We start from the raw sequence: 17,349 nt of genomic DNA on the forward strand, positions 1-17,349 counted from the left end.
CAAGCCCAGCCCAATGACTATTCGAGCCAGGCCAGGCCGGCCCAAATTTCGGGCCAAATCGGGCTTCGGGCCCAATGGGCCGGGCGGGCTTCGGAAGCTGAATGACAATGCTTGCTTTTGTCCTCAAAACACATGTCGCCAAATCAAATAATTACATGTGTTCATCTTTTATTTCTTAAACTCAGTAACCAAACACACCAAACCACATATCCAAACATTATTTTTCTACTATTTTATCTTTTTATTTTTTTCAAAAAAAAAAAAAAAAATCTCTCTTATCCCTAAAGTCTTAAATTTTGGAATCAACAGAAATAGTGGGGTTCCAAAAATACAAAAAATTTCCACACCAATATCGATATCGATAAAATTTAGACAAAAACGATAAATATTATGAAAAAAATAAAGAAAATTTGAATGAAACTTTATAAGATCTTTATTTAATCAATTATTTACTACTTTAATTGACACAAATAAATTTAATTATATAGTTGGTTTGTATGATATAGAATGAATATAATGCGTGTTAACATACATTATTACTTAGAAATTATTCACAAATTATAGAAATTTGTTTGAACAAACTTAATTTATTTATACTACAACTTTCTACATTTCATACATCGCATGATTACTAAGTTACATCAGTACGTAACTTAGTACCTCATAGAGCTCTTAGGTTAATGTTCATTGTATTCATCATTTTTATGTGTAAAATAGGTGTATTACGTAACTTAGTACCTCATAGAGCTCTTTGGTTAATGTTCATTATATTCATCATTTTTATGTGTAGAATAGGTATACTACAAATAATCATCATCAAATGATAAATTCTCAAAATAATTTTGTAAATAATTATTAACATACCAATAATATTTTAAGTAAATAATTATAAAATCTAATTTTAGGCTTTCACTACTTTTAAGACCCAAGTTTTTTTTTTACGTTTGAAGGAGGTCTGGTTTATACCAAACCGGTCCCTTTTTTAACTTTTCCATTTCTTTCTCTGTCTCTCCCACTCCCTCTCTCATTTCTCTCATTTCAAACTCAGCTCCATTCTCTCTCTTCACTGTCACTCTCTCTCTCCTCGATGCAACCCCGTCCGGCCATGGATGGCGGCGAGACCCGCCTCCCCGTGCTCACCTCTTCCTTTCCATGACCTCCGTTCGTCCATCTAGTCACCGATAGGAGGCCTCTTGAGGAGTTCACAGGGTGTCCTTCTTTGACTGAGTTGCTCACAATTGTTGGGTTTGAGAATATGGATGAAAAAGCTCTGCTTTTGAGTGATGAGGGAGGTGGTGGTGGTGGTGATGGGTTTGTTGGGTCTGGACTTGATGGGTCTTTGGGTTTGGATGATGGGTTTTTGGATTTGTTGGTTTGGGACACTGCTTCTGTTGTTAGTCTTGATATTTGATTGTTTGCAATCCAACTTACAAATTTAGACTCTGGGGGTTCCTCCTCTGCCTAAGGTATGTATTTTAACTTGTTCAACTTCTATTTCTCTTAAATTAAGAAAATTTTGCCTAGAATTCAGAGAAGGGTGGTAACTTGTTATTAGCCAGAGAGTTGAGGTATCTTCAGTCTTTTGTAAACGAAGCTACTATGATGGATTTGGGTTGTAGAGACGGATAAACGATTTGTTAAAGCATGCAAATCCATTAATCAACCTACAACTAACATGCAAGATAGAATAAATACCTACATAATTAAATTAAATAAAAGAAAACAGCAACTAATTACAAAATCTCAATTCATATTGATGCAAGATTCAGAACCACAAACTAAAATAAAATCAGAAATATAAACTAAACATAAAATCAGAATTCTAGAAGAAAAGGAAAACAAAAATCAGAGATACATCACATTATCTCATTCCAAGTATACTCGCAAGTGCACGAATCGCATCAGTAGCAAAGTGTACAAGCACGAGGTCGATCCCACAGGGAATGGTTAATATACAATAAATCAATGCAATTAATCACTAGAATAACTAAATGGGGGGTTTTGGAAAGATGGAACACACGCACACATCACCACACGCACACACCCTTTATTCTATCTTGCAATGTTAAGTTTTCAGTTTCAAATCAGATAAGCATGCAATAACCATCCAAGGCTAATGACAGTTAATTTGAACACAACATATTAAAGTTTGACTGCTAAAAAGGTTTGGCTAGTTACTTTCTCGCAATTGTTCTCCTAATGCATAAACTAAGAGCTTCTTGGGCCTTCCTTAGCCAGTTAACCTACATGTTCCCTAGTTCAAGCTAAGGCAGCTGTTACCCATGCATGAGTCATTAAGATTTGTGAGAACGTCAAACATGCACAACATATAAGCTTTGACTATTTCCTTATAGAGGTCGCCCAACCCCACTACCAAGAATAATTCCTTATTCCCTTGTTACTTGTGGTTTAGTGTCTTTGACTATTTCACAGCTAAACCTAACAAATAAACTAGATGCAATTACCCTAAGGTGGCCAGTCAAAGGATGCAAACAACTAGTGACGGGTTCTAATAGATAGTGGAAATTTAATACATGCAAACATCAAACTAACAGACCAAGAGACGGATAAACGATTTGTTAGAACATGCAAATCCATTAATCGACCTACGACTAACATGCAAGATAGAATTAACTAACCTGCATACTTAATTTAAATAAAACAAAACAGAAACGATAAACAAAGTCCCAATTCATGCTTGCTAAAGGAAATCAGAAACGCAAAACTAAAAGCATAAACTAAACAACTAAATTAAATTGCATAAACTAAAAGAAATCAGAACCATGCACTAAATAAATTCAGAATCATAAACTAATTAATTTCAGTAGCATAAACCAACAATAAAATAGAAAACTAGAAGGAAAAAGAAACAAAATCAGAGATGCAAACACTAGGGTGGCTGCGGCAAGGAGAGAGGAAGAAGGAGGCACCTAGCAAGCAGGAGGAACTCACGGCAAGGTGAGCTAGGGCATGCGGCAGCAGGCTGGTCCTTCTCTCTCTCACTTGTCACGCCACCTTCTCTCTCTAGAACCCTCTGAATTCGGCTCTCTCTCACTTTCTCTAACTTCTAAAAATAAAAACCTAAAACTGAAAATTAAACTAACAGGAGGCAAGAGTGTCTAGGGTTCTGAAGTACATGATATATTTATAGAGGTGAAATCCTTGAGAGGCAAGGAGAAGGTGACTTGCGGCAGCAGCGAGGGTTAGGGTGCAATGGGCTTGCGGGAAGGCTTGTCCTCTTGGGCTTAAGTGGCGCATGCAAGTCAGCTAGGCCCCCCCTCCTTTGCGCATGGGCTGCTGGTCTTGGACCTTGATGTGCTTTGGGCTCCCATGTGTTGGGCTGAAGTGGCTTGCACAAGATGGGCTAGGGTTTCACTCCATGGGCTTCCACCTTGGGCTTGCATCTTGGGTTTGCTGATGAGTGTTCATTTTACGCTATTTTATGATACTAACTCCCTAACCTAGAGTGTTAGAACTCGATCTTTTTGTGTCTGTTGTCTTGTTTTTGTGTTTTTAGGTCGAATGAAGCATAAATAGGAAATAGGAGCAAATGGAGCCGTTTTGGGACATTTTGTGGTCAAACTAGGAAAATGGGTCAATTCCTGGTCAAACCAGGAAAAGAGCTGAAATCCTAGTCAAATGAGGATTCCTAGTCACACTAGGAAACATCAAGTCCAGAACCATCATTGTCGAGCCAGAAATGAGAAATCCTGATTGGAAAAAGAATTCCTGGTTGAACTAGGAAACCTAACCCTACTAGGGAAAGGAGTCCTAATGACACTAGGAGACTCCAGGGGTAATATGGTCATTACGAGAAGTCAAAATGGATAAAGAATCTTTCATTTACAAGAAATCCTAGTTGGACTAGGAAATGTTGGTCAAAGTCAACTTAATCAAGTCAAGGTTCCAAAAGCTTCTAGAAGGTGGTGGACATCCATGGAATCAAATGGAGGGAAGAAATGAATTCGAATCCAAGAAGGAGAGAGGGGTAAAATTGGAAGTCAAAGTCAATGGTCAAGGGTCAACCATATCATGTCATGAAGTCAATTGGACTTTTGGCCTAGGTGAAGTCGAAATCCACAAGAATGGTGAGGTGGCAGCCCAACACATTATTTGCATGCTTGCAGCCTATTCAGCCCAAGTCATACAGCCATGCGCAAGCCATGCATTCCTAAAGCCCATCACGCCACTTGCTTGTTGCAGCCAGCCCATGTTCTTTTAAAGGAAACCCTAGCCCATCACGCCTACAAAGAAAAAGCCCAAGGAATCCTAGCTGAAAAAGAAGTCAAAACCCTGGAAAATAGAGCACCAATTTCGACAGCAAATCTGTAATTCTCCAGAACGAATCAGGTAGCATGCCATATATGGTTGGAAAGATACGGATGTTAGCTTCGCAGGGAATTTTACGGATTTCGATTCCGAGTTTTCTAGCTCAAGATATGGTCATTTTAGTGAAGGTAGCGCAGCAGTTCCGCGAGCTGAAAAGGGAGTTACGCCCAAAAAGAGCCCAAATCAGCCCAAGGCCCATGTTTGGCCGAAAATTATAAGTCTTGGTGTGCAAAGAATGCACTTATCCCACATTGAAGAGAAAGAGAAATCTCAGCCCCACTCTCCTCTATAAATACATCTTTATAACTCAAGGAGAGGGAGCTCTCTCTGAAATTTCAGAAACCCTAGCCTCCTTTCTCTCTCTTTCTTTTCTCACGCACCCTAGGAACCCTAGCAGCCCCCATTATTTCTCTTCCCTTTCCGCAGCCACCATCATCTCTCTTTCTTTATTTTTCTGCTGAACTGAAGGAGGAGGAAGGAGTCAAGCCGCTGCCACCTTGTGCCGCTGCTGCCACCTTGTGCCGCCGCTGCCACCTTGTGCCGCCGCTGCCACCTTGTGCCGCCGCCGCTGCCATTCTCTAAGGATGTTCTCTTTGTTTTTCTTTTGGAATTCTAGTTTTTAATTGTTTTGTTTAATTAATTTGCTTTCCAACATGGATTGGGAATTTATTTATATTATTATGATTTTATTTTCTATTTTAATTATGTAGGTTTATTTATTCTATCTTGCATGTTAGTTGTAGGTTGATTATTAGATTTGCATGCTTTAACAAATCGTTTATCCGTCTCTTGGTCTGTTAGTTTGATGTTTGCACGTATTAAATTTCCACTATCTATTAGAACCCGTCACTAGTTGTTTGCATCCTTTGACTGGCCACCTTAGGGTAATTGCATCTAGTTTATTTGTTAGGTTTAGCTGTGAAATAGTCAAAGACACTAAACCACAAGTAACAAGGGAATAAGGGATTATTCTTGGTAGTGGGGTTGGGCGACCTCTATAAGGAAATAGTCAAAGCTTATATGTTGTGCATGTTTGACGTTCTCATAAAACTTAATGACTCCTGCATGGGTAACAGCTGCCTTAGCTTGAACTAGGGAACATGTAGGTTAACTGGCTAAGGAAGGCCCAAGAAGCTCTTAGTTTATGCATTAGGAGAACAATTGCGAGAAAGTAGCCAAACCTTTTTAGCAGTCAAACTTTAATATGTTGTGTTCAAATTAACTGTCATTAGCCTTGGATGGTTATTGCATGCTTATCTGATTTGAAACTGAAAACTTAGCATTGCAAGATAGAATAAAGGGTGTGTGCGTGTGGTGAAGTGTGCGTGCGTTTTCATCTCTTCAAACCCCCCATTTAGTTATTCTATTGATTAATTGAATTGATTTGCTGTGTATTAACCATTCCCTGTGGGATCGACCTCGTGCTTGTACGCTTTGCTACTGATGCGATTCGTGCACTTGCGAGTATACTTGGAATGAAATAGATGTTTATTTTGTTCTAAGAAAACATTCAACAAGTTTTTGGCGCCGTTGCCGGGGAATGGTGTCTAATATCATTGAATTGATTTGATTAATCATTAGAATTAGGATATATTAGTTAGATTTGTTTTTTTTGTTAGTTTTTTGTTTAAATAAATGTTGTGACTTTACAAGCATATTCTCTACTGATTTGGTGTTTGCTTTTGTAGATGCCTTGAGCAACTATGGGTGAAAGAGGAGGAGATGACGCAAGTAGAGTAATGGCAATGTCAGGCTGAAAGACAGTAAATCAAGCGCTGATTGGGAGGCAACCCAAGCTTTTTTAAGAATCCAAGAGATCAATATAGACCAAGGAGGCCGCGCCTACACTTGGAGTGTCCAACTTGCATCCGCAAGTAAACAATTCCTCTATTCTTGCTTCATTTGACCATCTTATTTTATTTGTGTGTTTATTTGGTTGCAATTTCCCTATTGCTTATTTTGAGCATTCATGCATTTAATTTGTATACATTGAGGGCAATGTATCATTTAAGTTTGGGGGAAAGCAATGGTGTCGTAGCTTGTTTATTAGGTTTTTAGTTTCTAAATTTTGAAAAAAAAAAAAATTTTGTTTTGGCTTTAGAGGTCTGGTCCTCTAGGGTATTTAAAAAAAAAAAAAAAACAAAGGGGTTTTGTTTCTTTTGTTTTTAAACTTAGGGAGTCAAATCCCACATCAAAATGCAATTTTCCAAAATTCATTCCACCCTAATGATGGAATTGAATCTTTAGAACCTTGTTGCAACATTGTTTTTAATGTGATTTTGAGTCTTTTGTGTGTTTTGGTTAGTTTTTGAGTCCCCAACAAGTTGATTGATTGTTTATGACTTTTGAGAAGCATGTTTAGCATTGTGTCTATGATATGTATTCTTCTTTTTCTAATATTGTTCCATAACCTATTTTATGATTCTATGTGATTGGGCCTTATTTTCATGAACTTGAGTTGTGATTTGCATGATTTAGTGATTCATATGCATCTTAGAGTAGACTTATGTGACCCATGTGAAGTTTTGAGCCTTGTCCTTCATTTCGCGAGTGTTGTACATGACTCTATTCTTTTCTCGTTATTTAAGTCGTTGTATGATCTCATTGTTTTTGATCAAATGCTTGAAATGTATATATTTTTTTAATCAATGAACTAGAACTTCTTTCTTCTTCTAGGCAAAGCTTCTTCTAGGCAAAGCCTGTGTATAACTACATGAATCTTAGAAGATGATTTTAGGCCATGTTTGTTTTACCTATAGCCTAAAAAGCCAACCCTTATGTGTTTTATCCCTAGTTAGCCCTTTTGAGCCTTATAGCTTTTTCTTTGTTTACCCATACTATATACCCAAACCCTAAGTTTGGGGGTGCTATACCCCTTTTACCCGTTTTACCCTTAACTATGGTTTTGCATTAATTAAGATTGAGGTTGTAAATAAATGATTATGATTAGCTTGAAGGAGAAGAAAATGAAATGTGCTTAATTGTATATGCCGTGCCCTGAAAAAAAAAAAAAAAAAAAAAAAAAAAAAAAAAAAATCGTCGGGACGGTTTCAAAAGAAGAAGTGGACAAAAGTGTTCAAGTTCAAGCTATGATGTGCAAAGAAGCAAGGTATGCCTCAGAATGTTCTATTGTTCTTGCAATTCCATAGTTTATAGCCCTTTGTTTATCCCTTTCATTTCAATATCATACCTTACCCTAAGCCTTCATTATAACCCCTATGAAGACCTAATTGATTTTAAGAGAAGTGCAGTTCTTAATGTGGAGTCTAGGAAGAAAGGGAGCTTATGGTTATTGATTTTATTTCAAGTGTTTTGATTTTCCCTTCCTTGAGATCTTGTTTCCTTTCAAATGTGCCTATCTTTCATGACAATATGTGAGCTATTTCTCTTTGATTACATAAATTCTCTCACATATACTTTGAATGCACAATTCAACCCAATTCTTGAGTGCTTTATTGTTGAGGGTATGCCTTGGTGAGGATTGGAGTTGAATCTATTTTGTATATGTTGATTTATTTCTTGCTTGTCCAACACTTGGGTTATGAAGAGAATGACCTATATGCACAATGGAGGAGTAAGGTATGTTATTTGAAGCAGTATTAGAATTTGAAGAATGAATACTATATATGCCTTGCTCTACTATGTTATTGTTGGTCATACTCATGATGTCATTTGTTGGGAAAGTTAGTTTGTTTGTTTTTGAGTTTTTGAGTCTTTTTCTTTATTTTCTTTGCTCGAGGACTAGCAAAGTCTAAGTTTGGGGGTGTGATGAGTGTTCATTTTACGCTATTTTATGATACTAACTCCCTAACCTAGAGTGTTAGAACTCGATCTTTTTGTGTCTGTTGTCTTGTTTTTGTGTTTTTAGGTCGAATGAAGCATAAATAGGAAATAGGAGCAAATGGAGCCGTTTTGGGACATTTTGTGGTCAAACTAGGAAAATGGGTCAATTCCTGGTCAAACCAGGAAAAGAGCTGAAATCCTAGTCAAATGAGGATTCCTAGTCACACTAGGAAACATCAAGTCCAGAACCATCATTGTCGAGCCAGAAATGAGAAATCCTGATTGGAAAAAGAATTCCTGGTTGAACTAGGAAACCTAACCCTACTAGGGAAAGGAGTCCTAATGACACTAGGAGACTCCAGGGGTAATATGGTCATTACGAGAAGTCAAAATGGATAAGGAATCTTTCATTTACAAGAAATCCTAGTTGGACTAGGAAATGTTGGTCAAAGTCAACTTAATCAAGTCAAGGTTCCAAAAGCTTCTAGAAGGTGGTGGACATCCATGGAATCAAATGGAGGGAAGAAATGAATTCGAATCCAAGAAGGAGAGAGGGGTAAAATTGGAAGTCAAAGTCAATGGTCAAGGGTCAACCATATCATGTCATGAAGTCAATTGGACTTTTGGCCTAGGTGAAGTCGAAATCCACAAGAATGGTGAGGTGGCAGCCCAACACATTATTTGCATGCTTGCAGCCTATTCAGCCCAAGTCATACAGCCATGCGCAAGCCATGCATTCCTAAAGCCCATCACGCCACTTGCTTGTTGCAGCCAGCCCATGTTCTTTTAAAGGAAACCCTAGCCCATCACGCCTACAAAGAAAAAGCCCAAGGAATCCTAGCTGAAAAAGAAGTCAAAACCCTGGAAAATAGCGCACCCATTTCTACAGCAAATCTGTAATTCTCCAGAACGAATCAGGTAGCATGCCATATATGGTTGGAAAGATACGGATGTTAGCTTCGCAGGGAATTTTACGGATTTCGATTCCGAGTTTTCTAGCTCAAGATATGGTCATTTTAGTGAAGGTAGCGCAGCAGTTCCGCGAGCTGAAAAGGGAGTTACGCCCAAAAAGAGCCCAAATCAGCCCAAGGCCCATGTTTGGCCGAAAATTATAAGTCTTGGTGTGCAAAGAATGCACTTATCCCACATTGAAGAGAAAGAGAAATCTCAGCCCCACTCTCCTCTATAAATACATCTTTATAACTCAAGGAGAGGGAGCTCTCTCTGAAATTTCAGAAACCCTAGCCTCCTTTCTCTCTCTTTCTTTTCTCACGCACCCTAGGAACCCTAGCAGCCCCCATTATTTCTCTTCCCTTTCCGCAGCCACCATCATCTCTCTTTCTTTATTTTTCTGCTGAACTGAAAGAGGAGGAAGGAGTCAAGCCGCTGCCACCTTGTGCCGCTGCTGCCACCTTGTGCCGCCGTTGCCACCTTGTGCCGCCGCTGCCACCTTGTGCCACCGCTGCCACCTTGTGCCGCCGCCGCTGCCATTCTCTAAGGATGTTCTCTTTGTTTTTCTTTTGGAATTCTAGTTTTTAATTGTTTTGTTTAATTAATTTGCTTTCCAACATGGATTGGGAATTTATTTATATTATTATGATTTTATTTTCTATTTTAATTATGTAGGTTTATTTATTCTATCTTGCATGTTAGTTGTAGGTTGATTATTAGATTTGCATGCTTTAACAAATCGTTTATCCGTCTCTTGGTCTGTTAGTTTGATGTTTGCACGTATTAAATTTCCACTATCTATTAGAACCCGTCACTAGTTGTTTGCATCCTTTGACTGGCCACCTTAGGGTAATTGCATCTAGTTTATTTGTTAGGTTTAGCTGTGAAATAGTCAAAGACACTAAACCACAAGTAACAAGGGAATAAGGGATTATTCTTGGTAGTGGGGTTGGGCGACCTCTATAAGGAAATAGTCAAAGCTTATATGTTGTGCATGTTTGACGTTCTCATAAAACTTAATGACTCCTGCATGGGTAACAGCTGCCTTAGCTTGAACTAGGGAACATGTAGGTTAACTGGCTAAGGAAGGCCCAAGAAGCTCTTAGTTTATGCATTAGGAGAACAATTGCGAGAAAGTAGCCAAACCTTTTTAGCAGTCAAACTTTAATATGTTGTGTTCAAATTAACTGTCATTAGCCTTGGATGGTTATTGCATGCTTATCTGATTTGAAACTGAAAACTTAGCATTGCAAGATAGAATAAAGGGTGTGTGCGGGTGGTGAAGTGTGCGTGCGTTTTCATCTTCAAACCCCCCATTTAGTTATTCTATTGATTAATTGAATTGATTTGCTATGTATTAACCATTCTTTGTGGGATCGACCTCGTGCTTGTACGCTTTGCTACTGATGCGATTCGTGCACTTGCGAGTATACTTGGAATGAAATAGATGTTTATTTTGTTCTAAGAAAACATTCAACACTTGCGCATGGGTTCCTTGGCTGCTAGGGTTTGCATGGCATGCATGCGCATGCATAGGCTGCCATCTTGCTCCTTGCGCATAGGCTTTGGGCTGCTAGGGTTTGGGCCCATGCATATGCATGCATGGCCCATCTTGGTTCGGCATCCCTTAGGCCCATGGGCCCTCGACTTTTGACTTCCCATTTTGCCCCTCATTTCCATTTGAATTCAAATTCATTTCTTCCCTCCATTCATTTCCATGGATGTCCACCACCTTCTAGAAGCTTCTGGAACCTTGACTTTGCAAAGTTGACTGTGACCAACATTTCCTGGTGCAACTAGGATTCCTTGAAAATGAGAGATTCCTTATCCATTTCGACTTCTTGTAATGACCATATTGCCCCTGGGGTCTCCTAGTGTCATTCGGACTCCTTTCCCTAGTCGGGTCAGGTTTCCTAGTTCAACCAGGATTTCCTGTTCGAATTAGGATTTCACATTTCTGGCTCCGCAATGATGGTTCTGAACTTGATGTTTCCTAATGTGACTAGGAATCCTCATTCGACTAGGATTTCTGCACTTTTCCTGGTTTGACCAGGATTTCACTTGTTTTCCTGGTTTGACCAGGAAATGTCCCAAAATGGCTCCATTTGCTTCTTTTTCTCATTTCTACTTCACTTGACCTGAAAACACAAAAACAAGACAAGAAACACAAAATATCGAGTTCTAACACTCTAGGTTAAGGAATTAGTATCATAAAGTGATGCAAAATGCACACTCATCACTTATCACGCCACTCTCTCTCACTTTCTCTCTCTGAATTTCGGCTCTCTCTATCTTTAACTTTCTGAAAATTAAACCTAATGAAAACTGAAAAATAAACTAGGAGGAGGGGTTAAAAGTATATGATATATTTATAGAGGTGCAATCCTTGAGAGGCAAGGATAAGTTACTTGCGGCAGCAGCTAGGCTTAGGAGCTCTTGGGCTTGCGGCAAGGCTTGGCCTTTTGAGCTTAAGTGACTCACGCAAGGGCCAGCTAGGGTTCCTCTTTCTTGCGCATGGGTTGCTAGCTTGGGCTGCTGGTCTTGGCGGATTGGGCTTGCACAATGTGGGCTAGGGTTTCACTTCATGGGCTGCCACCTTGAGGCTTGCACATTGGGCTTGCATCTTGGGCTGAAGTGGCTTGCATGACATGCATGTGCATGCATGGGCTGCCACCTTGGACCATGCGCATAGGGCTTGGGCTGCTAGGGTTAGGCGCATGCATGGCCCCTCTTGACTTCAGCATCCCATAGGCCCAAAGCCCATTTGACTTGTTGACTTGTCATTTTTGACCCTTGACCATTGACTTTGACTTCCCATTCTGCCCCTCATTTCCATTTGAATTTGAATTCATTTCTTTCCTGTATTCATTTCCATGGATGTCCACCACCTTCTAGAAGCATTCTGGAACCTTGACTTTGTAGAGTTAACTTTGACCAACATTTCCTAGTGCAACTAGGATTTCTTGTAAATGAAGGATTCCTTATCCATTTCGACTTCTCGTAATGACCATATTGCCCCTGGGGTCTCCTAGTGTCATTAGGACTCCTTTCCCTAGTAGGGTTAGGTTTCCTAGTTCAACCAGGATTTTCTGTTCCAATCAGGATTTCTCATTTCTGGCTCCGCAATGATGGTTCTGGACTTGATGTTTCCTAGTGTGACTAGGAATCCTCATTTGACTAGGATTTCTGCACTCTTCCTGGTTTGACCAGGATTTCACTCGTTTTCACTACAACAAAAATTGTCACTTATAGCACTCAAAAAACGCTATAAAACCCTTATAATAGCATTATCCAAAACGCTATGATAGCTGACGTTATAATAGGTCGAACTTTTTGATAGCGTTTTTAGAATGCTATAAAGAGCACATCTATTATAGCATTTCCAAACGCTATAGAAATATACTATAATAGCGTTTCTAAAATGCTGTAACATACTAGAAATACTATTATTGAGATGCTATAATGGTGTTTTTTGGTGGTGTTTTTAGAATGCTATAAAAGAGCACATCTATTATAGTATTTACAAACGCTATAGAAATATACTATAATAGCATTTCTAAAATGCTGTAACATACTAGAAATGCTATTATTGGGACGCTATAATGGTGTTTTTTGGTTCTTATAATATTGTGTATAATAGCGTTTAATGCCCTTACTATAGCATTTTAAAACGCTATTGTTCTTTTTTCCCAGCATTTAATGAACGCTATAGTATTTATTGTTAACATTTTTTGGTGCCTGCTCCCAAATTATTTCTTTGCATTTTTAAATTGTCACTGAGAAATTTTTCTATATAGCATTTAAAATGGAAGTTACTCCAATTAAACACCAAGCTTAAGGCTCCATAAGTATCACAATTAGTACCTTACAAAATACTAAATACTAATCTTAAGGCTACAAATACCAAACTTCAAAAAAGAAAACCAACAATATCCAAGTCTCCCAACTGCAAAACACCTCTTAGCTATAGACAAAGAGAGGAAAAAAGTTCAACATTTTGGGTCAGTGAGAATACTAACAAATCAACGCATATTCTGTTCAACCATCTCCTTGAGCTCATGTAAGGCATCTTCCAAAAAGATATGTAATCCCATCTTGAGAATTTGTTGCAGCACCAGCAAGATACAACTCCACAGCAAGTACAACCCAACATATTCCTGTCAATACAATCAGAATCATAATTGGAACACTATAAGCCTATAACCTAGGGACAATAAGGAAAAAAAAAAAAAGAAATAACCTGCAAGCATCTACCTAGACAGATGAACAAATTTAATATTTACATAAACTTGTTCTGGAGGAGAAATTGACATTATATAGCCATAAAAGTTACAGTTGGTAAATCTAGCCCAATGATAAAAAAAACCTTATCGTACATAAATGTACTGTAGGATGAGATGATTTCAGCAAACTCAGAATAAATCTATGTACATAAAGGTACTTTTTTCAACCTCTTCAGCACTGTTTGTAGCCTGTAATGTAAAAATATTTCTCAATTCTCATTCATTTTCTATGTCTCAGCAAAACATAAACAAATAGGCAAGGTCAATGGTTTCAGAACTTTCAACCTTTCTGGGTTTGTTAAATCTTAATCCCATTTTATCGAAAGTTGACTTTTTTTTTTCTTTTTTGTGATTATGATTAAAGGTCCCAGAAGGACTCACTCAACACGTTGTCTCGTCCAAGAAGGCTCAAGCTAACTGGTGATCAGCATGCAATCTATCTCATTAATCTACATTTGAAAAAAAAAAAAAAGATAAGAAATGGTCTTAAGAAAATTCTCTCCATGCATGCAGTTAACTAAATTTGGTTTCTCTGAATTTTCAAATATATAAAGGTACAGAAAACTAGTTGAGAAATGGAGAGAAGCAAAACCACCACCACAAACAGCTGAAGAAGCATCTAGGCTTGTTATTGAAACACTCAAGAGACACCAAAAGGCTGATGTTGAGGTACACTTAGTTACTCAAGAACCAATGTCACACAATATGCGGTCCTTGTCTATGGGCAAGATCGTTATGGCCGTTGTGTAGGTGACATATATAGCAATGGCATATTTGTACAGGTATTATGCCACTTAACATTACACAGGAAGTAATGCGTATAAACTGTATAATTAATTTCAACCAGGAAGTAATGCTCAAGAAGGGGTGTGCATGGCATTACGCAGCCTATGACCAGCGCTCAGAATTTGCGAGAGTGAGTATAAACTGTATAATTAATATTATATTACTAATTCTGTATTTATTGCACTAAAATTGTACTAAGTTAAATAGTATGATAAATTTGTAAAACAGAAAGAAAAGAACTTCAAGATCAATACTATATAAATGTCTTTTAATACTGAGATCTTTGGTTTAGTTTCTTTTAATACTATAAAAAAGTACCTTTAAAAAAGTTAGACAGTTGATAAATCTAGCCCAATAATAAAAAAACTCAGAATGAGATGATTCTTAGCTAAAATTAAAGGTATGGAAGTCTAGTTTAAGTTGGCAAAATGTCAAAACCAACGACTTTGTCAAACGGTACTAGTTTTCAAAAGATCACAATAAGGGCAAAACTGGTTTTACAAGACAGTTTGGGGTTTTCAACTAAAACTTGGGTTTTAGAATGATTGTAACCTGCCAAGCATACAAGTTCACACACAATCATCTTTTTAGAGTTCTAAGACAGATTTCACAACCAAAAACAATAAAAAAAAAATCACCATGAAACTCAATTTTAAATATCTTGAGTTGATAAATGCTTACCTAACTCTCTATTGTGGCATAACAACTTTGTCTGCAGGCCATGCTACTGTACTGCCAAGAGCTTCTTCAATACAAGTCATGTCAGATGAAGGCCTCCATAAATATGCTTCGGGTTTCCTTGCTATATCTACCCAAATTCTCATGGCATTCGGTCCTAGAGAAATATGATGAACAAGCTGTTTTGGATCACTTGAAGACCAACGTCCTTCAGCCACTATCTCACCAGATCCAGTCCAATCTAACAACTTGCACTTGCTCTTTGAATTATTATTCACACTCTAACAATAAGAAACAAAAGAAAATATTAGTTATCTTTAGATTGATATTTCAACATGTATATGTATGATAATTCAATACAAGTTAGTATTTTACCGACGGAGAAGATAAATTGTCATTTTCCTCAGCTTGTTGACTCATGGGCATAACAACTTTGTCAGATGACCATGCAACTATATTACCAATAGCTTCTTCAATACAAGTCATACAAGATGTAGGCCTCCATAAAAATGCTTTAGGTTGCTTTGCTATGTCAATCCAAACCTTCATGGCATTAGGCCCAAGAGGAATGTGATGAACAAGTTCTTTTGGATCACTTGAAGACCAACGTCCTTCAGCAACTATATCCCCTGATCCAGTCCAATCTACTAACTTGCACTTGGTTTGTTTGTGAGTATTAACACTCTATATAATAACAAGGCAAACATAAGAAGAAAAAATATCAGGTATAGTTTTAAATTGATATTTGCTCCTGTACATAGCTTTTTTTTTAATTTTATTTTTTATCATGCAATACAAGTAACAACTTTACCATTGGTGAATAAGCATTTTCATGTTCCCCATTTTGTTGACCCCCATTTGGTTGACCCTAATAATGCATAAAGTTTGGATTCAATCAGTAAATAGGTTACAATTGTATCTAAATCAAAATAAGATATATTTAACAGTTTGTTACTTGCTGAATGTTCATTAAACCACAGACTAAGTCCTCCAAATACTTTATCCTATCTTTAGGTTCAATTTGCCCTTCTTGAAGCTGGGCCACATGTTTGTCCCTCGATTGTAAGAAAGATAATTTAGTAAGGGTCATTCCTTTTCCCATTGCTCTTATCCTTCCATTAACATCTGGACCAAGGACTTTGGTTAGAGCATCTTCTTTCACATTAGTTATTGAGCACGATGGTGAAACACTTTCTAATTTTTTCAACTCTTCCTAAAGGAGGTGATAAAAAACTAGATAAGTACAATAAAAACAAAGTACCATACAAAATTAGGCAGATATATCATAAAGGGGTGCCAGGTACTGTAAAGTATATAGATGATCTTTCTTACAATAGTTTCACCAGCTGATGTGTTCACTGGTTTACCATCTTTTCTGGTGCGTGATTTAATCCAAACTTGAACTCTAGAAATGGAGGATGGGTTTGCACTAGTCTTTTTCTGAAAGAAAAATAATAATATATATCAAACAAAAATACCACTACTTGAACTATTTAATAAACAAAAACTTAGCTAAAAATATATTAAATTCAACAGGTTATATATCACCATGTCAACAGTCAATCGAGCAAATCCCTTTCGACTGCATGTGTGTGGAATTTGTTTGCGCCTCATTTTTCTGTACTTCTCACTTCTAGCCTGGGACAATTCATTTGAAAAAAATATGTAAATAACTTATGTAACTTTCACCATAAAAGTACAACAGTTAGTTAATCAATGTGTTTACCTTAAATGTTGGACTTGTTTTTGACTTTACAAAACTCTTCCATACATTAATATATTTAATGTTATCAGGCCGGAGTTTAAGCCTTTCTTCTTCATTTGGTGCTCTGAGTATTTGGTGAACTAATCTTGATTTTGAAGCTCTCTAAAGACAGCCCATCTCCTTAAATATATAGTCTTTTTGCCATCCCTCATCAACTTTGTACCTTGCCTACAAGTTATACATTGTAGAATTAGTAAAAATTTGCACAACTAGGTAAAATATGTACATAACAGTGTACATATAAAATTTATATGATCAGATAAAATGTTAGAAAAAGTACCATTAAACTATTTTCACTTACCTTAATAGATTTCCACAAAATTTCTTTTTTATCGGAATCATTTTTCCTCCAATCATCAAGAGTTACAGGTACATTTTCTAGCACAAGTGGTCCTAAATATGAAGACAAACTGACTGATCCATCTCCAATTGCTTCACCCCCATCAGTCCATTCAACTTCAACCCGACTATCAGCATCCAAAGCAATGTCCTTCATTTTGGTTTTTCCTTGATCTACTCTTTTGTGAGGATGCAGCTTGGGGTGCTTGTGATGATGCAGCTTGGGGTACTTGTGATGATGCAGCTTGGGGTGCTTGTGATGATGTAGGTTCATGTTGGGGTGCTTGTGGGGATGTATGTGTTTGGTTGAGTTGGATAACAGGCTCTAGAGTGCCATCTCTGTGCAGTGACCCACCAGTACGATTTGTAGGTGAATCAAGTGGTCCTTGTTCTGAGATTTGAGGCCTATCTTGAGATTCTTTTGGGGTTGGCTGT

General features: G+C 37.7%; 1 pseudogene; it reads right to left on the minus strand.

Annotated features, from left to right (window-relative positions):
* Positions 1-14,821: 14,821 nt before the first annotated feature.
* On the minus strand, positions 14,822-17,188 carry LOC147277672 (uncharacterized; annotated as a pseudogene).
* Between the last annotated feature and the right edge of the window lie 161 nt (positions 17,189-17,349).

This window comes from Dryas octopetala, chromosome 8, assembly GCF_963921425.1.
Source record: "Dryas octopetala chromosome 8, drDryOcto1.1, whole genome shotgun sequence".
In the NCBI taxonomy this organism is placed as follows: Eukaryota; Viridiplantae; Streptophyta; class Magnoliopsida; order Rosales; family Rosaceae; genus Dryas; species Dryas octopetala.